The sequence below is a fragment of the Homalodisca vitripennis genome, chromosome 2 (assembly GCF_021130785.1).
Source record: "Homalodisca vitripennis isolate AUS2020 chromosome 2, UT_GWSS_2.1, whole genome shotgun sequence".
Classification (NCBI taxonomy): Eukaryota; Metazoa; Arthropoda; class Insecta; order Hemiptera; family Cicadellidae; genus Homalodisca; species Homalodisca vitripennis.
In genome coordinates, this window is record NC_060208.1 from 196,772,148 (window position 1) to 196,789,005 (window position 16,858).

The following is a 16,858-nucleotide window of genomic DNA, read 5'->3' on the forward strand; positions in this document are numbered from 1 at the left end:
CTAATTTCCATGGTTGGAGATGCGTCATCATATAACTCTATCTTGGTTGTGTAGAAATGTAGGAACTGCTACACCACTTTCGCAGACAAAAGAGTACATTTGTCAGCCTACTGAGCTAATTTCCATGATTGGAGATGCACCATCATATAACTGTATCTTGGCTGTGTAAAAATGTAGGAACTGTTACACCACTTTCGCAGACAAAAGAGTACTTGTGTCAGCCTACTGAGCTAATTTCCATGGTTTGAGATGCATCATCATATAACCCAAACTTGGCTGTGTAGAAATGTAGATTCATGCAACATTTAAAGTAAAATTATATCTTCCAGTATAAACTTGTCTTTACACGTGATTTTACTCTGATTGTTCAACATTTATTCATTCTGTAATTTTCTTGTTGATATCATAGTTCCCAAAAGGACCAATTAAAGAAATGTAATAAACACTCAGCAAAACCTCATGGAATGATGTCCACCCCTCAACTGATTCGATGAAGACGAAATAGAACTGAATCTTCACACACCATTTTAAGAATATGAGTCAGTTTGTTCTTGAGATACCGTGCAGAAATGAAATAATTCCAGCCCTCCTTCTCTGATTCTCAGCTATTAATCAACAATACAAACAGGAGGAATCGTATCTTTACTACAACAAATTAGTACAATGTGAAATTTTATTTAAAATCTGGTCTTTTTACTAAAATTAGTCCACAAATAAATATTTCTTAACATATATTGCCAATTTGGTATCTCATATATTTTTAATTTAACGAAAGAGTGCGCTGAAATTAAATCTTGTCACAAAAGTTTAGCATTTCCACTTTATCTCTGGATAAAAGTGTACACAAAACAACCAAAAAAAAAGATGGTGTTTTATGTTGTGTAGTGTGTAGACTACAGGTGTTAATATGTTACATCTTAAAATCTCATAATTGCTTAATGCTTATAGTGTCAAGTTATTTACAAATTGAATTATTCTGATATTTTATTGTTACCATCATGGATAGCCATAAGGCTTGTGTAAAAATATTTGCTGACGCTCAAAAAGTTTCATGGAGTGACATGCACATCATTAAACTAAGTGCTGCCTATATAGAAATGAAGTAGCTTTATGCATCGAAAGTATTCGTTTTAGAGATAGCGTGAGGGCAGAAGACATATAGACAGACAGACAGACAGTCGAGAAAAGCCTTAAGCTAAAACCTTTCTAACGATAAGCTAACAACAAATTAATACAAACCAAATAAAATCTGCCAAAGATTAGTTGTGCATAATTTATTCTTTAACAAATTAAAATTTGACTTGGTAGAACGCTCTGCAATTCTTGAAATGTGCAGACTTAGGATAGAGATAAAGGATGAATAAAACTTGAATACATCGATAACAAACCACAACCAATTGAAAATAAATTGGCAAGACAAATAATTTGCTGATTTCGTCCTTTCCATTAATAATAATTAGTATTGCAGCAGTATCATAGCTTTCAATTGCTATTCTATGCGCTAAAATTAAAAAATAAATTTCATAAACAATGGACATAAACAAAACATATTTAATGTAAGTTTTACAAGATTAATATTAAATTTCCTGTTCAAAGATAATGTTATCTTATTAATGATCCAAGACTAATATAACACAGAAGACAATTCAGTAACAATAAAGATATGACATAGAAGTACTAGGATTATTATAGTTTCTCTACTTATATTTTCTGAAAAAATAAAAAGTAAACATTACTTTATTTAGATGCGAATCACTATACAATTACTTTGTTTACCACTAGTTATTTTTCAATTTTTTTTGTTCTTTTATGACGAGAAGATTAGAAATGTGCATCTAGTCCTATAAGGACCTTTGTGCTGCTTCCCGAGAAATATATATATTAGATGGGTAAGGGTGGGGAGTAGGGGCCGCCTCTTGTCGAGAGTCAGGATGAAAAGTTTAGGGCACGAATCTTAAGTCATATCCCCTCAGAAGAAGGAGAAGCCAGCTGTTAACCAACCTCTAATCAAAAAAGACAGGGGTTGCATACCCCTATGTCTAGGCTAGCAAGAACCTTTGATTCTTAGGGAATCCGTTTACCCTTGGATTCTAGTTACCCCCCCCCCCCACCCCCCCCCCCCCCCACCCCCCCCCCCCCCCACCCCCCCCCCCCCCCACCCCCCCCCCCCCCCACCCCCCCCCCCCCCCACCCCCCCCCAAACCTATTACTAAATCCTCTCACAGCAACCCTTGCTCAAAATATGTCACAACCTTAATCTTAAACTAAACCAAACTACAAAACCTTACAAACGTAATAACAGAACATATGATTGTACTCAGTTTCAGTTTGTTAACAAATTCACTTACTATGGCGATTTTATGTTACCATCCTGGTTACTCTTAAGGCTAATGTAAAAATGTTCGCTGCCGCTTAGCCTAATCCCATGTACCTGTACCATCACCCAACTCAGTGAAGTCTTCGCATAATTAAAGCTTCACGCAAAATATTACGTATATAGACCAGTTCGCTTTCTATATTTTGTATGGACAGACAGATATAACATACAACATGTTTTCGGCCTTTAGGAGGTTCATAGGCTTCGCCAACGCTCAGCCAGTGACCAAAGAAGCTAAAAATATTATACCATTATTTATTGGAAAAAATGCAATTTTTTAATGATATATTTTACACAAATCTACTTGTGTCTAATAATTAAATGTTCTTTCAAACATGTGTAACACTATTCAACATGTAATACTCGATTTATTATATTATTTTTTAATTTGTTATTATTAATATTCAATTAAGTATAGAACATTTTCCAATTCATAATGAAAACGAAAATTTTAACCAACAAGTTACGTGGGTATCTGCTTTAAACTAACCTTCATGAAATACCTATGTCTATTCTTATATAAATCAATGCAAACCTAATAAAATCTATAAATTACGAGTATTTTACATTTTAATTAAATTCACTTATAGCGCATGCAAGACACTTGTTATAAAACACGAGTGTATGCAGCTTAATTGTTTTCTAAAAAGCCAATAGGTACATTAATGTTTTCTACATGTTCATTATTAAATTGTCTTAAAACAAAAAGTTACTTTTTGGTACAGAGTATGTTTTTGGGTAGTGAAACAAGAGGAAAAATAACAAATGTGTTTGGGGTACATGTCTGTCTGTCTATACCCGCTGCTAATAATCAATCCACTGCCTTGTTTTAATAATGTCTGTAATTGAATAATATTTTACACCAGTAGATATTACTTTAAAGTAGATCATTTTATTCGATTTAGCGCCCACTCCCTCCTACAAATTTATTAATTTTAAGAGTTGAAATAATACAATCATATTCGTTAAAAACTTTCGAATTACATTTTGTCGTTTCTAGTAGAATATAAACCTTATTGGAAAGCCTTTCACTTAAGTTTCGACGTTTCATAAAATTAAAAAGGTGGTATTTTTAACATGAATGGCCCAACGAAGGTTTTCAAGCAAAAGAATATTGAGCAGGAAAAGTGAGAGAACATTATAGATCAAGTAATAATTTACCTGTTGCGTATATTCATGTTTGCTCCGGTATGGATGAAAGAATAACATAGTTAACGTGGAAAATAAGGTTTTACGAAGACAACCGTCAACAGAGGCATGCCTTTTACTTAGATTTTACAAGAATCTTGCCACTCTTTTTTCGATGGAATAACTTATTAACAGTACTGCTTATAGTTACGTTAACTGTTAACGGCTAAGTCTGTATATCTTTCGTTGGATGAGTGTGTGTGTGTGTGTGTGTGTGTGTGTGTGTGTGTGTGTGTTCACAGTTCACAAAAATCTTTATTCATTATAATGTAAGGTAACAATTCATTGCCCCAATGCACCCTGCAAGGTGCGTGCGGGACCAAAACTAAATAACTGTATGTCCACTTACTGCTGACTTTATGTATTTTCTTGCTATGATATTATTATTAATATAAAATATGGCCTGTCTATATTTTAAACAATACATTTTCTCTGATTTACAGTTTTTTCAATGATTGAATTTGGCTACAGAAACACAAAAAAACTATATTTTAAGCCTGAATTAACAACAACACAGCCGCATACATAAAACATGAATCATACGCAATTTGCATACACATACATATGAACTAACAACAAATAACTATAATATGAAACTATGAGAATGTAAAGCGATACAAACTATGAGAATGTATAGCAATATAAGCTATGAAAAATGTATAACAATATAATATAATTAACAATGATAAAATAACCAACAAGACACGTTACAACCAATAAATGAACAAAACAACCAATAAATAATCATTCATATTAATATTATGTAGTACACAAATAGAACAAATAAAACGATAAAATAAATTATCAAAATATTTAACGTACAACCAATTATAGACTAGTGTAAATTTACGTTGGTCTTAAACAGTCTTTAACTGTGTGTGTGTGTGTGTGTGTGTGTGTGTGTGTGTGTGTGTGTGTGTGTGTGTGTGTGATCTTTAATTATATTACATAAACTTATTATTGCTAATTTACCAACTATAATTTTTTATATATTTAGTTTTTGTATTCTTTGAAATGAATATATTTGTTACAACTTTACTTTAAGATTTTACAGAGTTTTTTCATTGTTGTCCGTCATAGATTGTATTTCTGTTATTGGATTATCAGCTATATTATTTCTTGTTTATTCTGTACTAGGTACCAAAAATTGTTTATAGTAATATAAATATCAGTTAAATAGGAGTCAAATTCTGACCTTATGTTTTAAGACATTTTATAAGGTACTTATTTAATGAGCTTGAAACTACATTAAAATTTCTAGTAACTTAAAAAATACTCACTATAAATTAAAAATATATTTTAAATAATAAGAAATGTTTACAAAAAATGGTTTGTTATATTTGACATGTCAGTTTAATCAATATTACACTACTTTACAGACCAAGAGGGAATGCTTAAACTACTTCAACGACCAGTAGTGCATAGCTCAGAGGGATTTCCGAAATAAGAATATGAATGTGTATAATCCCACGAACCGAAACAATGTTTAGTCCGTGTACATAATCTCAAAATGAGTGAATGTTGTATAGTTTCTTCCGACCTTCTTCCCAGCTGAGGAGGATTATGCTATTTGTCCTATAAGTTGCAAATTGCATTTTGAATTTGCTGGAATTGCCCAAAACACTTGGGTTACCATGGACCAATCTAGAATAGATACATGAAAGTGCAAGGTTTGTCGCAGTAAGTCAGTTACTAATGATGCTATGAGTAAGTTGCGTGAAGATTTTTTTTATCAAAATGGAGCTAACAATTAAAGAACAATTTTCTGCATATGCTAAAAAAGTTTGAATCTCAAACTAAAGGAGCTTACAAATTCCATAGAGTTTTTCTCTGCCAAAATGGATTACTATGAGAAGCAAATTTCCGGGTACCAAACTCAGGCAAATAATCTAGTTGATTCTAATGTTCGTCTTACCACTGAGAATAAAAGTTTTAAAAAGGAGCTTGAAATTTTGAGAGTAGAGCTTGAGGACCTTGAGCAATACATCCGCAACAAAAATTTACAAATTGATGGTGTTCCTGATTTGAAAAATGAGAATATTGAGGAGGTTGTTAACAAGCTTTCTGACATTGTAAGTGTTTCATTAGATTTTTAAAACGATTTTCAAGCAGTTCATAGGGTTCCTACTAAGAGAAATTCGGGTGTAAAACCTAAAATTATACAATTTTAAAATATGCAAAAAAGGGACAATGTTTTTTATCATTAAAAAGGAACGAAATAATTATTTTACTGACGATGAGTCAGACACTATCTGGCAGGTCCGTGCCCGCACGGATATCGCCGCTTCCCCTCCGATCACGGCGAGAGGAGAAGGCTTCCCCCACCCCCGCGATCGCGCGAACCTATATAACGACGGCCGATTGAAGAGAGACACAAAGAGACAGACAGCAACCGCGACCCCGCCACCGATCGCTGCGTACACCGACGACTGCTCTGTTGCTCTGTTTGGAGAGAATCGTCAAAGAGCAGTTTGTAAATTACCTTCAACACAACCATATTTTAGCGGAGTGTCAATACGGGTTTAGGGCTGATAAAAACATTTCAGACGTTCTCTTTGATGTAAACAAAGAAATTTATCATACTTTGTCAGATGGTATGAGGAGCTTTTTAATTTTCCTTGACCTAAAGAAAGCATTTGATAGTGTAGATAGAAACAAATTAATTTACAAATTATCAGCTATAGGTGTAACGGGAAATGCTCTCGCATGGTTTAGGAGCTACCTTGCGGACAGACGGCAGTTTCTGTCTGTCTGCGGTGTGAATGGCGATGAGCTTCCTGTGGATTATGGTGTAGTTCAAGGAAGCACTCTGGGCCCTATATTATTTTTAATATACATTAACAACATTTCAAAACTGCAGATTCATGGTAAACTATTTCTTTTTGCTGACGACACGCTAATTATTATCAAAGGTAAATCTTGGCAGGATGTTCAAAATAAATCTTTAAATGACCTCATGACAATTAAAAAATGGATGGACCAAAATGTTTTATCACTTAACGTCTCAAAAACTAAATTTATGCCCCTTTCTCTTACATCAAATTCAGATTACAACTTACACGATTTAATTATTCATAATTGTAACAATCAATATAACAATGCCTGTGGATGTCATAAAATCGAGAAAGTGTCGTCATACAAATATTTGGGTGTGTTGTTTGATTCTCGAATGAAATGGATAGATCATATTAATTTCTTAAAAAATAAAGCAAGAAAAGTATATATTTGCTTTTAGGCAGTTAAATAGCATTTTGAGTTTTGATGAAACTAAAATCGTTTATTTTGCTTATGTGCAATCCCTTTTTTTTCCTATGGCATTCTAGCTTGGGGGGGTGCTTTTCCTTCACATATTGAAAGTGTAGATATAGTTCAGAAATCTATTCTGAAAGCCGGTTTTGGGAAGTGTAGACGATATCCCTCTGATTTATTGTTTCAAGAAACAGGAATTCTGCCAATTAAAAAAATTTTTATTAAAGTCTTATTTATTCATATTTACAAACATTTCGGCTCAATTTTTTCTACAATCCCACATTTTTATAACACAAGATATGCAAATATAGTCGGAATTAAACACTATTCACCAACACAAATCATTTGCGACAACAAACAGTTTTTATCTAGCACACATTTTATATCGAAATTATTCTAATAGTTTTAGAAATTTTCAAGCTGTTCGACTCTCCCTCTCTTGAGGTTTTTAAGAAACATGTCAAGGAGTTTTTGATTCTCATAAGCAGTGAGAGGGCCCAGTTACTTATCTCTGTTGACTACAGACGGACCTAGACTGTCTGACAACTGACTGACGGCACTGTCCCCTCTCCTCTTCTCTCCTCTTCAAACTATAGATAATAAAATCCATTCACTTAAGTAATTAGCCTATTTTTGTAACTTTTATTCACTCAATATTTTTATTTGTTTTTGTCTACTTTCTCCTCTATATTGCTGATTATCGGAATTCGAGGTCATATCCGTCGTTTATTCTGCTTTAGATGTCTTCTTTCAATTATCAAATTTTATAAAATTAATCTACACTCTGCTCAAGACAAAATTCGAATCTTAACAATTTCAACTCGAGTCTACGCACAGGCCATTAAGGCCCATGTAGGCTCTTTTCCCATTATTTGAATTTATCCAGAAATGATGTAGCAAATTTAATGCTGTTTTTACTAGGTATGCGTCTATGGATGTGGATATGTATGTATATTTCATCTATTTATTCATTATATTGGTGTATTTATGTAACATAAGTCTTTTTTATATTATTTAATGTTAATTATTTAATTTTAGTTTTTGAATTGTTACTAGAATACTATTGTATGTTCATATGAATTAGATAATATACAAATGCTACATTTGTTATCATTTCAATGTAAAGATTTATTTTGTATTTAATTTCTTTTGTGTGTGGAAATAAAAGTGATTTGATTTGATTTGCTCGACCCCTTCCCCCGACTACGCTCGCTGAACTACTGTACATCGCGACTCGACGCCGCCGATATACAGCACCAGGTAAGGGACAACGACCCTGTTCCTTACTAAAGTGATTATCTACGCCATCAACAATTCTTCCAATTTTTTTATGTGAAACAGACTTTAATATTTTATTTCTCAGTTAAGAAAAATTATTTGATCTGAAATATATTATACTGTTTGATGGTTATAGATTTATTTTGATAAGATAATTATTTGATTTTAAATAGGCCTATACTCTTAATAATGTATTTGCTATTTAAGAGTATCAATGAATTTAAATAGAATATATTTGACTTTCTCAATTTACTCAAACTTTAATTACTTTTTTAACTTGAATTACTAAAGTTTATTCTTTTCTTCAATTTAACTTATATTTTGAATTCCAATTACTCAGATTATTTTTTTTGTCATTTCGACTAAATTTTAAATACTGTGTTAAAATTTTTCATTCTAAATTTTTCAGGTCTCGCATTTCTTTTCCTGGCGATCGATCTGACACCTCATCCCGAGTCTCCTTTACGAACTTTCGTACCAATTATCTCCTACCCGGAAAAAATATAACAGTCGGGACTCGCCTTACCACTGCTTTCTTTCCGGTGATTGTACTGGCATCCTATACCCACGACTTCCTTTTATAAATACTTTCTTCCCACCGACCCCGTCCTCATAAACTAAATCTTATGTTCAATCGATGTAAATTTTTATAAAGCATAAAAGTATAAGGTATAAAGTTTTCTCGACTTTCTGTTGTCTGATTATTATCACATTTATTGGCGAATCTCTAATCTACTCGGAAATATTTTTTGTTCTTATTGAAATTCAATCTAATATTCATTTGATTAATTATTTATATTTTTGTAAGAGATTATCTTTATTTTTCTCCTTTATATATTTCGGGACTCGCAATCCTTTCTTTTTATTTTTGCGAACGTCCTGACACCCTCACCTCGATAACCTCCATCAAAATTTTTATTTAACGATATTTTAGCTTATTTTCTGGTGAACTGTGCAGATAGGGTAAGTGTTGAATTTTTCTTTGATATTCATAGAGCCCTGATATCCATAATAATTTAGCTTAGTAGCCTTATTGCATAGTTCAAATCATTTACCTTTATCTTAGCTTGCATATGGTAGGGTAATTCTGCATGGTGTGTTATAAGTGATTATTTTGCTTTTCTTTTCCAAAATTAAATTCCTGAGAAAGTAAACTTGATTTTTTTTTTATTTTTGGAGCTATACACTTGCCTACAGAATAAATACAGTTTCGCCTATTTTTATATTATAAATTCATCTAGTTTTGCAGTCCCTAGAAATATTTTTGTTAACGATTTGTGCTTGCTTTATATATATAGTAGTTGCACTCTGATATTGGTGCATGGCTAATCTTTAATTTATAAGATTGTTTATTTGCTATTGGTGTTATTTGAATATTGCTTTTGTTTGCCATTGTTATTCATATTTTTGTTTAATTTTGTATTTTGCTTCTACTAACCATCATTATTTAACCGATTGATCATTCCTACCCCGGGCTCATATAATAATTACTGTAAACGACTCCCCGACCAAGTTATCAGTGGAGACTACTCAGCCTACTAGTAATTACTCACTGACCGACGTATTAATAAACAATACAGTATTACTGGTGTAATTTTGAAAATACTAGGATTACAGTTTGTTTTCGAAAATCGAACTCGCTTAAACAATAAACTTTCCTAAACCAAGAATTTTTTTATTTTTTGAGCAAGATTTTTTTTTACTTCTTCAAAATTTTATTGGAGTTGACGTGATGAAGTAAGAGCCCAACATTATTTTGGAAGTATCAATTTCTTCCGCAGGGCCCTCTGATTCGACTCCTAACAATAAAAAATAGTTGTATGAAATTCTCGAACCCTGGAATTTTCTAACCCAGATCGACTGGCTATCTGGCAAGTTGCGAATATTTTCGCTTGCCCCGAAAAAATAACATCGCACATTTATGTTAATGAACACTTGACACCTTATCATAAAGAACTTTTATTAAAAGCAAAGCAATTGAAGGAAAAAGGGTTTCAATTTGTGTGGCCCAAAGGATGGTAAGATTTTTGTCAGAAGAAGTGCGTCACAAAATGACAAAACTATCCAGATTAAAACTCTCGATGATGATGACAGACTTTTAAATTCTGCTGAAGTGAAGGGACTTTAAATTGGTTGGCAGACTTCCTGTTGCTGTTTTGTTTTATGTTACTATAAAATTTTGTTTTAATTGTATGTGTTCAGTAAAACATAATTTCCAAGGAAAATTACAAATATTCCACTTAAATATTCGTAGCATAAGAAAAAATTTTGACGAGTTGATGGTGCATTTGAATGGACAAAGTAACAAATATCACATTATAGGTTTATCTGAAATATGGATAAAGTTGGGAGAAGAGGATCGCTATCAGATTACAGGTTACGACATGTTGATGCAACCTAGACTGGAAAATCAGGCTGGTGGAGTGGCTCTCTACGTGGACAAGCGACTTGGCTACTCTTATCAGCTAACGGCCCTTCCTACTGCAGAGATAGTGCACATCGCTCTCCTGTTTGATTGTACAGTGGGCTCTAACTTCAGACTTTCTTTGTATGCAATGTATCGCTCGTGTAGAGAAATACGTTCAACCAATTTAAAGATAGTTTTATAGAATCGTTACAACATGATAATGATCCTACTGTTATTGTCGGTGATATTCATATTTGTACTTTGAAGGATACCGGTTCTAGGCCGCAATACTTGAGCATACTTGCTTCATATGGGTTTAAAATTATATAGATGTTTCCCACAAGAGTTATAAATAATACAAGGTCATGTCTAGATCATGTTTTAATAAGAAAATCAAAGCAGATATGTTTTAAATGTAATGTAGAAATATTGGGTATAAACTGATCACTACGCCGTGACTGTGGATATTGCAATAAATAAATTACGTGAACATGGTCAGGGATTTCGAAATAAATTTTATAAGGTCTTAGATGAAAATATGCTAAGTCGTCAACTAAAATGTGCTGACTGGGACAATGTACATAACTGTAATGATGTAGATGAAAGTGTATCAGAATTTTACAGGATGTATACTAACTGTTATGATAGGTCATGTGTGCTAAAGAAAAACAAAGGGAAATTTAAAAAACGAAATCCTTGGATTACTACCTATAACGACTTGGATTGTAGATATTAATATGCCAGAGTATTAATATTCAAATTATCAATAATACATCCAAAACGATAAAAAATATTTTTTGATTAGTAAGCTCCTATTGAATATTAAGCACAATGTATTACTAAATTTGTTTAACTATTAAATATTATCTGGTTTGTCTAAAATAAAAATCACAGTTCTAAATAAAAGCAATGGATTTATTTATAAAATTGGCAAATTAATAAGATCAGCGTTTCAGAATTTTTATCACTCTATTTTCCACAAAGAATTGACAAACCTTTTAGTAAATTTAAAAATTCCTTTGGCAAGAAATAAAAATATTAATCAAATATATCAAACTAAAAAATCAGAGCTCTCTTCTAAAATAAAAATAATAAAGTTTTAAAATAAAAAATTAAATACCACTTGGAAATAACTAAAATAAATTGTTCACTTCTAAGTTCACTCAAAATTCAAAATAAAAATTTCAACTTCTCTTTCCACTATTTGAACCTTAACTTTCAAGTCTCTGCAATTCAGATTACAACTCTCTCTAACAATTATTAAAGTTCAATTAATTATAAATTAATAATTCACAATAAAACAGTTCCAGTTAAATATTAATAAATTACTACTTTTCCAAATCTCATTTAAAGTTATTAACAAAGTTCAATTTTAATTCGCTTCTCATGCAAGCATGAACCAAATGTAACTTGTATGATTCTATTATGCTTTATTGTTCTTCGAGAATAAGTTATTCAGATTGCTCTGTAGTTTCTATGAATTTAATTTTTTCCTATAAAAAAAGATAATAAAATTAATTTAATATCAAATCAGGAAGACTATTTCAATAAAACGTACACAAAATTTGGTGCTTACCTCAAAATCACTCGCGGAAAAAATTTTAAGAAATACGGCGCACTGTAATTAACTTTACTCACGAAAATAACCAAAAGAAGAGCAAAAATTATGAGCGGGCGCTTAAATACTTCCCTTTCCAACCAACCTTTCAGGACATCCGCGGTGTTCTCTCATTGGTCCAGCTGTATCAAACAAGGAGAACAATACTCGCAACAAGACAAGTTCTAATCAATTCAAGGCAGCCAACCTGCCTTCCTAACAATTTAAAACTACCAGTACTAACTTGCCAAAGGATTACAAGTTGGTTTTAACCCTGACATTTCACAATCTAATCTAAAATTAAATCCCAATGTTTCGATCCCAAAATTTTTATTTAATTTAAGTTTTAATTAAAAAAAATAAATCAATGTAGCTTTAAAAACGCTACAATTACTTATAATCTAATTAATTTAGTGAACAGGAAAAACGAGTTGTACATAACGTATGCTAGAAATAATCATATCTTACGTGTTAAAACTGCAATACAAAACTTTGTCTAAATTAGTGACTAAGAAGATAAAAAAGCTGAAATTAGTTACTTTTCTTCTCTTGTTGAGAGAAATAAAGGCAACACAAAGCAATATTGGTCTATTGTTAGGAATATTATGAATAAACAAAAAAAGTCTTTGTCAGTTATATATATGAATGGCATTAAACACGGACGTGACAAATAACGAGAAAATAGTAGCAAATTATTTTAATGAATACTTGAGGATTAGTTTTTGGACAATGAGTTGGATGTTAAGTTTAATAATGTCCTAAATAATCTTAATGTAAGTCAATCAGATATTAGTACGGTTCTTATTAACGCAAAAAAAACAAGAAAAGTTGAGGTTTGGACAATATTAGTATTATTAATATTAATAAAAATAGCAATGTTTTTATTCCACTGCTATACAGCATATTCAATAAGTCCTTTGAAACAAGAAAAATTCCCTAACAGTTTTAAAGTAGGTGTAGTGGTACCGATTTTTAAAGAAGGAGATAGCAAACTTGTAATGTCGTATCGTCCCATCATTCTAATAAATACAATGGCTAAGCTTTTTGAGATGCTTATAAAAATAAATTATTATAATCTCTCTTAAATAATAATATATTTTCAAAGAACCTGTATGGATTTTTACTAAACAAGGGAATTGATCTAGCTGTGGAGCGCCATGTCTATACCATTGTGTCATCCATTGAAAAAAAATGTAACTCTAGCTTTATATCTGGATTTTCAGAAGGCTTTTGATGTGGTTGATATTGAAATATTGTTAAATAAACTAAAACAATATTGAATAAGGGGACCAGCTTTAACTTTATTAAGATCATTTTGTGCTGGGAGGAAGCAATGTGTGAAGATTCGGCAGGAATATGGCGAATTAATGGAGCTTAATTTTGGGGTGGCACAGCGGGGTGTTTTTGGACCATTATTGTTTAACCTGTACATACATGACCTATTGGAAATGAAGTTAAATTCAGAAATAATCGCTTATGCAGATTATACTACCTTGGTATGTTCAGCCTCAAATCGATATTCTCTAAAAACGAAAATAAAATGAAGACATTAAACAAATTTCCCAATAGCTTATTAGCAACAAATTGTTAATCAATAACTCCAAATCTAAGTGCGTTATATTTTTCGACACTGATATACCTAAGGAAAACTTGAGAAATGAATTTGACTTAATGTGTCACAGACATAAGTTTTTATATAAATATTCTTGTTCAAAAATTGAAATTGTAGATTCAGTTAAATACTTGGGCTTGTATATTGATGATAAGTTGAAATGGCACCAACATGTGAAATATTTGACGGCAAAGCTAAACAAAATCAATTATTCTCTTTACTTCATCAGAAAATTTCTTGAAGAGTGAACATCTGAGACAGCTGTATTTATCATGGGTTGAGAGGACGTTAAGATTTGGTATTAAACATTTTGGAGGTACGTATCCTACTGTTTTGCAGCCTCTTGTAATGACTCAGAGACTTTCTCTTAGAACAATATACTTTATCAAAAAAAACTGAAAGATTAACTTACTTATTTTTACAAACTAATATTTTAACATTTTAGAAACTATATATATATTGTCATGTTTTAATGCATGTTCATAAGTTTCTGAGTACCTACGAGATTAAAGAATTCACTGTAAGGACGAGAGCTGCAAATACGTTTACTTTAAAACTTGATAATATTTGTAAAGATATAAGCCGTAGATAGTTCTGTTGTAAGGAGAAGGAGATTTACAATGGAATGATAAGGAATTTTGGAAATAGTGTTTACCTATGACAGTAAACCAAAATTTCAAATGAAAGCAAAGGAATTTTTAAATGATGGCATTAATGTATAGACATTAAGTAGGAATTTAATTTATATGTATAAGTATTGTTATATTTCTTATTTCCTGTTTTTTAATAGTACCTTTTGCTTCACATGTTCGTTATTGTTTATATTTATTTTATATTGTTGTTATTGTTTATATAATCTATTTTAGTTATTGTTTTGTATATTCTATTTTTGTTATTGTTTGTATGTATATTCTATATCTTGTTGTTCCATTCTAGTATTGCTTGATACAGTACATTTCGTAACTGTTGCGATAACAACTATAACGTTGCTAATGTGTTTATTTTTTATGTTAAAAAGTTCTATTACTTGTTGTTTCATTCAGCTGTTTTGTTGTCGTTATTTAAGTAAGTTTTTTTGTTGCTGCTTCCATTATGTTCCGCTGTTCGGGTTTGTGTGCCCGGACCGGTATCCAGCCCTATTGTCTTCTGGAATTTCCTGAATTTTAAGTAATTTTTTTCTTGTTATTTCTATTTGTATTTTCTTATATATTTATATACAAATATATATATATATATATATTTATATATATATTTATACTTATTTATTTATTTGATAACTCGTATATTTAAATTTCGTATTAGTTGGTCATTGTTATTTTATATAATATATTTAAATTTAATATTGAATAACATTGGTAATATTGGCTGGTTCATAGTTCTACTATGCTATTTGTAATTGCTCATTAAAATTCTACAAAGATAAAATTAAGAACATTTGTGAATTAAGTTAGTTGTATAGTAGAATAGCTACATAGAATAAATCACATGCCAACTGATCATTCCTTAAGTATGATTTATTATAAAAATTATTCCGCGCGAGGTCAACAGAACTCATGGAATATGCATGTCTTTCTATATTACAAGAAAATAAATGTTTTTTTAAATTGAATTGAATGGAATGTTCATCTAAAATTTCAGTACGATCAGTTGAGTAGTTTCCGCGTAAACCAAAAACAAATAAAACAAAGGTACTTTTCTAATATAGTATTATTACGATTAGGATTACTAATTGTACAGTCCTTGATTTGTAATGATGCAGATTTCAAATACAAAGTAAATATGTCAGGAGATTGAACCAGTGAGGAATATAAAACATCTAATGCATTATATTATTAATATTATTTTTTGTTTGTGAATACAAAATTTCAATTGAATTAAAATATTATTTCAACAATATTATTAAACCATACTAAATTAACAAAAAGTTGTAAATGTTTTTCTATAATTTCACACAAACTGGTGGGCTTCCTTGACATTTTAGTAAAGCATATTAATAGTGGCTTAAGGAGAAACACAGAAGTGAACACTAGTACGCCTTACGGATCCATTCTTAACCAGACTACAGTCCATGAACCAACCGTACTTCATTACGCAAAACCTTATAATCGATTGATTTGGAAGTCTTGGAATTCCCTTTTTATACTGAAAGTAGATGGGAAGTAGGTAAAACTTTCCCTAGGCCGTAGTCTTCTCAGTCCTACGTATATATGTATATTTTCTTCTTAGGCACAACAAGGCAGACTACGGTACTTGAAATACCTTATAAAAACATTTATTTCAAGAGCCGGAAGTATGAGCTTTTTTCCTACTATTTATTCCTTTTATATGCTTTTCAATAAAACTCAAGTTACTTAAAATTTTTTAGGTAAAAACAAATTTTAGAAAATATTTATAAGTTGTAGAAGTATTGATTTTAAAGTTTGAAATATATAAGTTGTATATTAAGATGAATCAAGAATATAATTAATTTAAAATACCTACCTTTTACTAATATTTATTTCTCCACATGACTTAAATGCTATGCTGCGTGTTAAGCATACCATAAGACATGTATTATTAAATATTGGCTAAAGGAAGATATAACCAATCAACTTATCAGTAATCGACTAATGGACTGAGGATAAGCCTTACTGCCTGAGCAACATTTATTATACTAATCAGCTGTTTAAACTGAAACCAACATATGAACTTTGGAAGTCCGTAGGACAGAGTCCAACAGTTGGATGTACGTACAAAGGAATACTAAGGTTGTCAAAGCTTTCGATCGATACTAAATATGTATGAAGAGAAATAACATTGGATAGGTACCTAAAATAGTCGTAAAAATTAAAATTATTAAATAATGTAGAATATTGTGTTGTAATCTAAACCTTTTTTATATAAGTGCGCAAGCCAAAAAAAATATGAGTTTATTTACAAACATTTTATGTAATGTTTAATATAACTTCAAACTGAGAATAACAAAACTCTTGTTCACTCGAAATGTGCTGCTGGTGAAGCAAGCAACAGAACCTTTATAAAATGGAGTTTTAGAAAGGATACTCTACAATTCAAAGCGGTTGGAGTATTTTCATGTTGGAACATGCACTCTTCCTCCTAAGCCACCATATGTTTTATTCTACAAGTCACGCTTTCGGTTTATCTGAAGCT